We start from the raw sequence: 11,612 nt of genomic DNA, 5'->3' as shown, positions 1-11,612 counted from the left end.
GGGTCATACCCCTCACAATGCTATCTATTCTAATACGTCTTAGAAGCGAACTTTGTACCATTGTTGCATATGTCTGGAAATCAGACTTCTCATTGTCAATTGTCCTATGTTGTGCTTGGAGTCCGGATTATGTACATGACATGAGAAACATGAGGGTATTGTATAAAGTAGAAAATTTTGGTTGGAAATACTTTTTTTAGTTTTATATGTCCGAACGTTACACCGAGACTTTAACGCACAACCTATTATATGATAACCTTGTGGTAGATGTGAGCAAACTGAGCCCCCGTCCACGAGCCTCAGTGGCCAAGCGATCTCAAGAGAAAAGATGGTATTTTTCTCCGTGCCTGGTCCGAAACATTTATTTTAACTATTTTACACTATATAAACTATAAACTGCACTGGCGGCCTTCCTTGGCCTGGGCCTGATCCAAGCCTGGCCAAAAACAAAAGGTCTGGCTTGTCCAGGAACGGTAATGGATGAGATATTTTGATCTAAAATAGCCAGACTTTTTTTTTTTGGCTCGGCTCAAAGCTTACTCTAGCCTTTAAATTGCTCAGGTCTAGTGACCACATAGGTTCAAAGAAAAGAAAATGAAAAAAAAAACAAACATAAAAAGTTAAAATGAATAGGAAAACATGAAAAAACCAACTAGAACATAAATTGAAAATGGGAAAACACAAAAAAGGCATGGGAAAATTGAAAAAAAACAAGACAAACATAAAAAAGACACTTCTTAGAACGGACTCCACGGACAGGAGTTTGTGCTCGGTAGACGGAATGGAAGAAAACATAAGAAAAATTAAAAAAGAAGAAAAGGATGAAAATCGTTTATATTTTTTAAAACAATAAACCATAGGAGCGGAGGGAGGGTCGGCAAAAAAAATTCTGCACCTAATCGGAGCCGGATTTTTTTTATGAAGCAGAGTGGAGGAAAATACAAAACCATATAACCTCCCAGATGCGTACAAAAGAGCTGAAAAAAAGGAATCGGACTCTCTTTTATATTTTATACTAAATAGCGTGCCCGTGCGTTGATATAGGATAACTAATTTTTTGTTAAAAAAAGATATGGATCGCGCGATAAGATAATAATACCATGAAATTAAATATTGACGTTAAAGTAACATTTAATCTAAAAAGTAAAGTTCGTGAAATTAATAGTCACCGAGAGCAATATAAAATCATAGAAATTTTAATTTAAACATGTGTTATACTATTACTAAAAATAAATCTTTGAACATGATGAGACTATCATTCCACCATCATCACTGTCATTTCACTCTTGCTGACATCAGTTGTCTTCCATAAAGGAGTCGATCTACATGCTATACGGGAAACTAAGCGGTGCAGAGATCGTCGACCTCAGAGAGCAATGGCCAGTTGAGGTGATGCACAGGTCGACACTATGTCCATTAAGCTTTAGTTGTTCTTTGGCTAAAGCATTATGCTCACAAGTTTTTTTTCTCATATGACAACGAGCAAATCAATGTGCCCATCACAACGAGAAGAAATGGCACTGACATTCTCTGAAGTAAGAGTGCAATAAAGCATCTAAAGTTCAGTTATCTGGTATCAAGGTAATGGAAAACTTTCAATTAATAACTAAATGTGTACAAAATTATTTAAATTAACCATGTCCAACTCAAGAACTATTTCAAAATTTCTTTCAGCATAGTGTTATGGTGGCTTTTGGTCATTGTACATTGCTTTCAAGCATTCATTGGCATCACTCTTCAAATCAGTCTTCAAATGTCGCTCCTGCTTGTCTCATTGCACAAAAAAAGTGCAGTCAACCCAACCCATCAGATATGTGGTAGTACCAAACATTTCTGGTCCTCAATATCATAGAATTAAGCACCATTGACAGTTGACCCCACGCTGATACTCCAAGATAACAAGAAAAGAGAAAAGCAAAGTAGCCGAAGTTTGAGGAAGACATGCAACCTAACCTTGATAAAGGATTATTGTATCAATTGTCTAAGCATGATTAGTGCTATTCATACTCTGCATCCATGTTTTTCGTCTTAGTTTTTCAGTGCCATCTGTAAATCCATCCCCACTTATTAGGGCAAAAGTGCTCATGATAAAAGGCCTAAAATAACTTGGGGATTCATAAGCCAGGCTACCCATGCTTGGGAGCGGGGAGCACAAGCATTATCAGCCAAGGTGATTCCACAGGTCAAAACACACACAGAGTCACTTATAGCTAATGGAACGATATAAGATAGGAATTTTCCTTGATTTTTAATACAATCACAAAACTTTATGAACCACACCTTTTCAGAAATATGAAAATTTTATAAACCCGTCCAATACCAAAAAATTCAAAGCCAGCAGTGTTTCATCAGTTACTGCCCAATCTCCTAATGAGTTGGTGACCATCCCTGACAGTTTCAGACTGACACATTACCTTCAGTCTTATGCTTATATTGGTAAATGCCCAAGCGTTGCAATGAGAGCCACAAAAATTGTCAATATTTTGTCTTGCCCGAATATCCTCGTCGAGCAATAAGAAAGATATTCCCTATTGTGTATAGTGAACATTATTATAAATGTATATTGATTTGTGTAAAATTTACACATAAACAAAATAGATAGAAGAGATATAACATTTACATATATCTGAGTTTGCTCAGAATTAATTAGGGAACAAAAATAAGGTTGCATTCAGTGAAGTAAATGACATCAAAATTATTTTGATGAAAAAAACTCTTATATGATTGAGCAATGCTCCTGGATTTCGACAAAATATGTGGCTATTGACAGAGCAGCAAAAAAGGGCCAAAATAATTATTCCATTTCATAAGCTCATGCAGATTGAAATGCAATTTCTTATCTGTAATAAAACTACGCTAAAAGAAATTAGCGTACTTTTGCCTCCCCAAGATCACACAATTGTTCATTTCTCAAGGTGCTTTGTATTCACTCCTAGTTTAAGCTTCCTTAATGGTATCACTTTTCCCCTCTTCTTTCACAAATGCCTAGGAGAAAATCAAACCCGAATTACTCAAAAACTAAAGGAACTGACAAGTGAGAGCCTGTAAGCACCGAACAATACAACGTAATTATTTTTAGAATATCATGCTCTACAGATGAATCGGTTTGAATCCTTTAGAAAATAATTAAAACAAGTTGTGCATAAAACATTTACTGGCATTTTTCATTCAAGTGCCTGCAGTGAGGAGCTTAGCGTTTCGTTCCGGCCACAAATGACAATAAGCTGCCCAATTAGTTTTCCAAGCTCTTTGTCAAACAATGATTTTCCTAGGGCTCTGGCAGTCTTCTAGACAAGACCCATGCCCTCAACCTCCCATGAGTGGCACTGCAGGAAGCTCAGGATCCAATTCAAGTTCCCTCAAATCATCCTCATATAAGTGGATCCAATTCAAGCTCAGGATCTAATTCAAGCAGAATAGTATTCAGACAAATCAATGCAGACATATTTTTCTGTTTTCTTGAAACTTGAACAATAACGCTTTTGGGGTATACAACATATTCATTGAACACAACAAGACAAAACCTTGTAAAATGAATATCTCATCCTTTTGAAAGGCCATGTATGGTTCACACTAAAATTAGCAGGAATAGGAATATAAAAACTTAGGGTGAACTAAATACCTTAACCAGAACTGCAAGGTAGAATGATGGTCGCGGAAGACCGAACACGCGGATTTTAGAAGGTTGTAGATCATCCAGTGCAGCCCGCTTAGCAACTTCTTCTGAGGGGCAGTAACATCTGTTCACATCAGCATGGAACCTGCGTTTTTTTCTTCTAATTGTCAGATCAAATCGAAAAAATTGCTTTACTATATGTTTTCCTTATCATTAACTGAATATACCATGTAGGGTGGCAAGTGTTGAGGTCTGTAATCACAGTTACAAAGACTACTCTGTTCTGTAGGCCTTGGCATTTGAGAACCCATAGAGGAATGAGTTGCATGACGGGGTGGACACTAATTATGATGTTTGTCTTGTACTTCTTCAGTCCAGCCTCCACCTTCCTTCTTCATCCATAAACAAGGCATTCAGAAAAAAGATATAACAAATAGATCATGCAGTAGATAAGGCGTGGATCATGGTCATGGTATATAAAATACAATGAAATAATTATATAAAAGGAAATATTGGCAATTCTGAAAGGACATATGTTAAGATAAATGTTGCACAAGGATAAATGTTGACCCACGAACCTGTGTGCCCTACCTAGCAGAGCGGCGTTGCCGTCCTACGTGCAGCAGAAGCTTGACGTGCTCGATTTGTGCCACCATGGTGTGCACGGCGCCCCCCACGAGCGCCAGAGACACTAGATCCCGCTCGAACTCCTAGACCCGCCCCGCCGCCCAATGGACTCCTCCATTCCCGCCCTCCCCGCCGCCGCCCGATGGACTCCTCCACTCCCACCCATGCCGCCGCTGGGCGCCAGCCTGGGTGGCCGGCCTATGGGCCAGGTTGAGGCAGCCAGCCAGCCTGGTATAAAGTTGTAGTTAACAAAAAGAACAATTCATCTGAAACATATAGGCAACTCATCCAAAAATTTGTTTATGCAGAACCAGCACTCAAATTGGTCCATAGTTTAGCTAGGTGCTAACAGTTCAACCCACAATAAAGAAAACACCTTTTTACCATAGCAAGAAAGGAAACAAAAGCTCAATTCAGGTCATGTCAGTGGGGGAACTACATGATAACTTTAACAAAAAAATAAAATAAAAATATATCTGCTCTGGCACTTGCCAAGAACAGCGTCATAGAACCTATATAATACGGTGAAAACAATGTAGCTACCCTCAAAATTAATTTAATGACACCAGTTTACGATGCATAGTAGCATAATCGAGAGGCGCGTATGGTGTGCGCTCTTTGGTTAGTTAGTGGATAGATGTTCGACAACGTTCACAAAATTCAGTCTTCTAGGACTACTTTTGTCTGAATTATGCAGAGTACCAAACTGCACACACACTCCTAAGGCCATATCCAAACGAGAGACACCATATTTATTGATAGTAAATTTGTAGCGCACATTGTCCAATCCTATTGTTATTGTGAGTTACATTTTGGTGCATCTAGTATGGATAATGAATGCAGGCCCTATCACATGCCCAAGTAACTACAAGAATAGAAATCCAGTTACCATTGTGGTCCTCAGTCGCGTCATGTACGCAACCTCCGATCCTCGTCCTCTAGCACGGCAGCACCCATTGCACTGCATCCTTAGCACCAGCCACCATCGGTCCATTGCACAGCAGCAGAATAGAACATATCAGACACCCCGGTCTAGTAGCGAGAGCAAAGCGGAATCATGGAGGGAGAATCGAGGGGCGCGTACGTGAGATGGCCGGCCTGCGGGCCGGGTCTAGGTGGGCAGCCAGCGGGCGACCGCTGACCGGACTGGCTTCTGCGGCGGCCGGCCGAAGGGAAGCACCGGCAGGCCGCGACTGGCCGTGGGGCGGCGGACAAAAACCCTAGCCATGTGAGGGAAGTCGCGTGTCCTCTGGTGTCGCGAAGGAGAAGAGACAATTTCTGTTTTTTTGGCGCTAACAGGCTTCGAACTTGGGCTATCGCGCATGGGAGGAAGTGCGGACGTGGACGATCACGGGATCGCACCGTGAGGCAGAGGGACGATCGCACGGGGAGGGCAGGAAGGTGAGGCGAAGTTTTTGTCGTACCAAAATGATGTCACCTCTTTAGTCTTTGTAGCTGTGAGAGATAATAATATTAGAATCTATCTTTTTTTTGGTCCAGCTATCCAATATTCTTTTGGGTCTGCTTCGTAACCGAGTTTCCGATTTGTTTCCATAACGTAGTTTCCGATTTGTTTCTTTTTTTTGTTGGGCTCAATTTTTTGATACATGTCGTCCGCTCTGTTATTTCTGAGTTCTTTTCGTTTTTGGCCACTCTACGTACGGCTAGTATTAAATCGGCTTCTGCTGATTTATACGGCTAGTTTGTTGTGAGAGAAAAATATTGTTACATGACTGATTTATACGGATTAAAGTCGGCTGAATAGCATAAGCAAATAGACCAATATATTTCTGTTTCCATTTTGTTTTCCTACTACGATTTTTTGGCCGCTGTTTCATTGTTGCGATAGATAATGTCTCACAATTATTGATAAGAGTCAGATTCTAAACCTTATTGGATCGTGCTATCCATATCTTGTACGTGATATGTTTCATTGCAACGTACGGGCACATTTTCTGGTCTATATAAAACAGACTTATGAGCACGGCTTATGAGTCCAGGTTGTTTTGAGTCGGACTCTCTATCACGCTAGAAAATAAAATAAAATTTTGTCTAATTTATTTTCTATTTGAATTAGATTTCTATTCTATTCAGTTTATTCAGGCTTGGAGAGATCTATTTGTCCTATAACTATTTAGGGTTATATAAGTCTAGACGAAAGAAACTCTCGACTACCGGTAGTTAAGGAAATGTGGACGAAAAAAATAGATGGAAGAAAAAATGGCCGGAAATTTGGCCTTTTTATTACTAGGTACAGAAGAAGCCTGAGTTTTAATTTTCACATATATTAGGTATACTAGTAAACATGTCCATGTGTTGCACCGACGAAAAGTCTCTTACATTTAAATAAAAACTATAATTGCAACATTTGATTGAAATACATAAGTACTTCCTTAATTCTAAATTATAAGACGTTTTGGTTTTTCTAGATATGTTGTATTTGCTATGCACATAGATATACATTATGTCTAGATACATAGTGAAAATAATGTATCTAGAAAAACCAAAACGTCTTATAATTTATGACATATTTAGTACGGAATATGGAAGTAGGGCAGTGAATTTGAATAATTTAGCGCGCACACATATATACATTTAAAAAGTATTTGCTATAATAATAGCTCAATCAAGAAGCTAGAGCAAAACTTGACGATAGAACAGCGACCGAGTGTACACGTATGGAGCTAGAGCAAGTAGAGGCTATTAGGATCATTTATTGTACTAATCATCTTTGTGCTAGTGTTGTGCTTTTGTAAAAAAAAATTATAGGTTATTTGTCCTCCTCTTGTCATCTAGATCCTCTCATCCACTTCATGTCATCACATGACCTTATTGGTCCATCGGTTGTAGTTTCAATTGTTCTTCACGATTGCCTTGGTCCATTGGCATTGAGCTTTCTACTCATGTTTCACCGTCTCAACGGTCCATCGCACCCTAAGCCTCTAGCTTACCTTCATGCTTGCAACCCGGTCCATTATAGCCGAGCTATGCCTCTTGATCTTCTCCACCTAACCACATGACATAATGTTATTGCTTATATGCAATAAGTTCCTTCAACACCCTAAGAATCGTCTGAGATAACGTGCTTACAGAGGCGCTTGTCTTCCACTGACACTAAGCACCCCGAGAGCGAGCCACATCGGGCGGGTTCCATCGGGCACACCCCAAGGAAGAGCCCAAAAGATCCACATTTTTTCCAAGGATCCAATAATGAGAACGAGTTACAAACTAGTCTATTTCATACATCAGAGTTCTTAAAAATTGTATTATTACATTACCAAAGTTAGAGTGTGGAATATTATACATCGAAATGAAAATAAACATCAAGTAAACATCTATTGATAATAAGCAAGGTTCCGTCTGTGTCCACCAGAAGAATCCTTCACACAATGGCTATGTCTCAAGCAGTACCTACAACAGAGGTAAATAAACCCTGAGTACATAATGTACTCACAAGACTTATCCGACTAGCGGGGATAATTTCTCGACTCCAAGTGATATGATAAGCTTTATGATTTGCTGGTTTCTTTTTTTTTTTGCAAAAAGCAATACTAATAGTGAATTCTTATTTATGTTATTATTAGCAGTCATAATTGATTCATTATCTAACCATTCTAAGTAAGCACATGTTCTACTTTCAAGCAAGAGTTGAGCAAACAGTTCCATTTTATCACCTTTCATCTTTCAGTTCTTACTATGGTGCTAGAGTTAAGACAAGTCGTACCGACACGACGACGATTTGCAAATCAATGTGCCCAGCTAGGTACCCTGAAACACACACCTTGCTTATACCCCAAGCACAAGCAGGACCAACCCACCACTCTCCTATCAAGGGATCTAGGTCCCTGTCCAAACTTGGACTCCAAGCCCCCGCTCCTAAGTCCCGGACTCAGTGCGGTGCTTAGCCTCCACCATCTCTGCCTCCATTCAGTCGGTCCGGAAAGAGCCAAAACCCATGAGAAGAGAGCAACAAGCTTTCCCTACACCCATATCCAAGTATGTGCTCAGGATAATAAATCTGTGATTTGCCTAGCATTCATTACAACGGCCGATCCTTAACCAACATAGACAGGGAAAAAGTGTAACCAATCTATGCCCCGTTGGCCGCAGGACACAACCTCTTACACCCACCAATACCCAAACCATATCCCTGCTCGGTCTCCATTTTTCTTTCCACTATTTTATCATGAGTGATAATAATCACCTATTGTGAGTAACGATGGGTTACTCACGCTGCCAACATCCTGAGCATAGCAGCTACTCGACCTATACTAGTAGGACTCATAGGTAGATATATTTATGCATGTAGTTTTCATAAAATGCCTGTAACGTAAATGCACATCATATATATTCAGTGATCATTCAAAATAAGGGTTATGCAGTAGGGCTTGCCTTGGGTAGGCGGTGTGTCAACAAAGTTAGCAATGAATGGCTTTGGGGCTCCCTTCTATACGAGAACCTCCTCCTCGTACTCCTCAATAATCTCCTCATATTCCTATTCGTCTGTAGGCATGAACTCTACCAACTCATGATCTACATGCATGAAATGATGATGCAACACTTAGTAATACGGCAACAACAACTCTTAAAATACGAATACACCTATCAAGCTACTAAGCTAGATCTATTGGCTAAGGTGCTAAGTTACCTATTGTTACCACAATAGGTATGAAACATGGCATGTATTATCTTAGCAACTAAAGGCATTCTTACTCTTAACACCGATTTACTCTATATACTATAAAACAAGGAGTAATAGCCACCCTATTTATCACCCTATTCTAATGCTACAAAAATTACAGTGAGTACATAATAATCTAATGAACCTACTGTAAAAATTTCATGGCTAAAGCTATCACCAATGTGCCACAAAAATTCCTACAAATATTAAGCTAAATAATACTAAGCTCTCCTAAATGAATTAATGAATCTATCATTATCATAGATAACTGTAAACTAACTACACCAACAGCTAGATAGCATTTTTGTGAACCTAACAAATTTTGTTTCACTATTTTTGGACATCTACAGAATTTACTATAATTTTTCAAAGTTCAGTTCAACACTAAATTGAACAAACCTTTACTAATTCACTGAAAAATGAAAAACCAACATCCACTGCGCGGCCCGTGAGCGAGTGGCACGGCCCACTCCCGCGCATCACACGTGCACACACGCAGCACTCTGGCGCGACCCACATGGCTCAGCCCACGCACGACAGTGGCCCATGGAGGGAAACCCACGCGCGCCGATGATTATGCAAAAGAGCCCTCGACTTTCAACTAAATGGATCTGCAGTCCTATCTACTATTTCACTCTCTCACTGATGCTCTCACTAACCCCCCAACTTACTTTGAATTCCTGTTTCAAAGTCCCTGGCCATAACTTATTAGAGGCTGCGGCATCTCCGGCCAAATGCCGACCAGCACAGACCTCCTCGGCAGCAAACATCACCACCATGACACTCTTCATCACAAGCGCAGTCGACAGAGGTATAAAACACCACGATTGGTGCCACACAGAGGCATGGCCATGCACCACAGCAGGGTATGGCCGTGGTGACACTGACACCGGTGAAAACAAACCGGCCACGAACACAACATCTACACCATGTTCGTGGTAGGCGACCACATGCTCCGGCGAGCCTCAGCCCTAACCGATTCAACCATCTACCCTAGGAGCAGGAGGGCCTCACCAGAGATGTGAAGGACGGCCTAGACGAAGTTGCAAGGCTCGGCAAGGTGGTTAGCCATGTGCGCGGGGTTGCTCTAGTTCACAGCAAGCACGGTGATGGCGTTCTCGGTGACTCGCTGCACTCCAAGTGAAACTATTTCATAGGAGAGGCAACCAAGTCAAAGAGATGCAAAAGCACCGCTTAATTGAGACAAATGGGCAAGGAACGACGCCCTGGCCGAGCACCCACCCCGATGGCCTTGGCGTACCGCCATGAGGGAGAAGCTCTGTAGTACCTCATAGGAGGATGAAAGCTTGTCGAGTCGACTCCAATCGCGAGCTAACCACTAGAGCTAGTTGGGTGCATGGTTAATTGGACGGAGGTGGATGGTGCGAGGCCAATTGGATGGACGATGCCATTCAGTCTTAAGGTGGTCGATGGCGGGGGAAACCTCAAATTGAAGCCCAACACCATACGGCTGCAGCAATGGTAGGCTTGGCATGAAGCTAGGCCCCAATTCAATCTCCCGGTGTGCGCAATTACACGAATGGGGCTAGGCTATGTGGGTTGGCAGTGGCGCAGCTCGGCTGGCCGGCGTGACGCCATTCAAAGTGACTATGATAGGAAGCGTGGTGTGGTGTAGCCACTAAATGGAAGAGGACAATGGTGCGATGGATGATGGCTCCACATGTGCGTACGAGGCCGACACGATGACGTGCGACCGCAGCGCTTTGACTCGCAAGATGACGACCAGGCCATGTGACGGCGCAACGGGCGCGCACCGTAGTGGCAACAACGACGCAACGCAAGTAATGTGAGCACATGCGATGCAGAGGCACATGCGTGTGCTGGCAACGACGGCAGCGACAGTGGTAGAGCGGCTAGGCCTGCCAGCCCCCAGTGTCCCACCGAGCGCGGCGTGTGTTTGAGTTCGCGCGTGAGTCGCATGCGTGAGCGTGGCAGTGGTGATGTGGAGCCCATGCGGTGGTGTGCGTGTGCATGCGTGGATGAGCGGCGACACTAGGTCGAGGCACGATGACCACGCCTAGACGCTAAAACCAGCAGTAACGTGCCATGCACGATTTTTAAAGCGCCCCAAAAATCCAACTCGATGCTTCAATTGCTAAACCACCTATTTTACACTCGAGATGGCATGTTAGGCTACTAAAAAAGCCCTAGGACCATACTAGTACTTAACCCAATTCTTCTACAAGAATTGCCGAACTTAGCTTCGTCAAAGCGTTTCCCGACTTAGGAAATTCGACTAAGTCTCAATCGGATTCACGTCGAATTTAATTTCCAAGCTATTCGGTACGCTAGCTAGTGAATTCCTTTCGCGACCTCAAGTATTTCATCGTCACCTACGAAGTTTGTACTACAAACTTTATTAAAATTCTATATATACATTCTATAGCATTTTCGCTTAATAAAAAGTAATTTAAAACCCTAAGTGATGTAACGCGACATTGAAAGGTAACTTTTGTTTTATGTTTCCATCGATCGTTTTGAGTTACAGAAATTAATTTACACACTATTTTACATACACTATCACATAAACATGATGCCCATGTAGTGTTTTAGCAAAAATTTATAGTGTAACACTGAGGGTGTTACAAATCTACCCCCCTAAAATAAAATCTCATCCCGAGATTTTGTGTCTAGTGTGAGAGAAAAGATAAGAATTACATTACAATG

At 41.6% G+C, this 11,612-nt stretch overlaps 1 pseudogene; it reads right to left on the bottom strand.

Annotated features, from left to right (window-relative positions):
- Nucleotides 1–2,937: 2,937 nt before the first annotated feature.
- LOC136454734 (probable monogalactosyldiacylglycerol synthase 3, chloroplastic) lies at nucleotides 2,938–5,471 on the bottom strand (annotated as a pseudogene).
- Nucleotides 5,472–11,612: the final 6,141 nt, after the last annotated feature.

This window comes from Miscanthus floridulus, chromosome 5, assembly GCF_019320115.1.
Source record: "Miscanthus floridulus cultivar M001 chromosome 5, ASM1932011v1, whole genome shotgun sequence".
Classification (NCBI taxonomy): domain Eukaryota; kingdom Viridiplantae; phylum Streptophyta; class Magnoliopsida; order Poales; family Poaceae; genus Miscanthus; species Miscanthus floridulus.
This window is presented reverse-complemented; position numbering and strand designations above follow the sequence as displayed.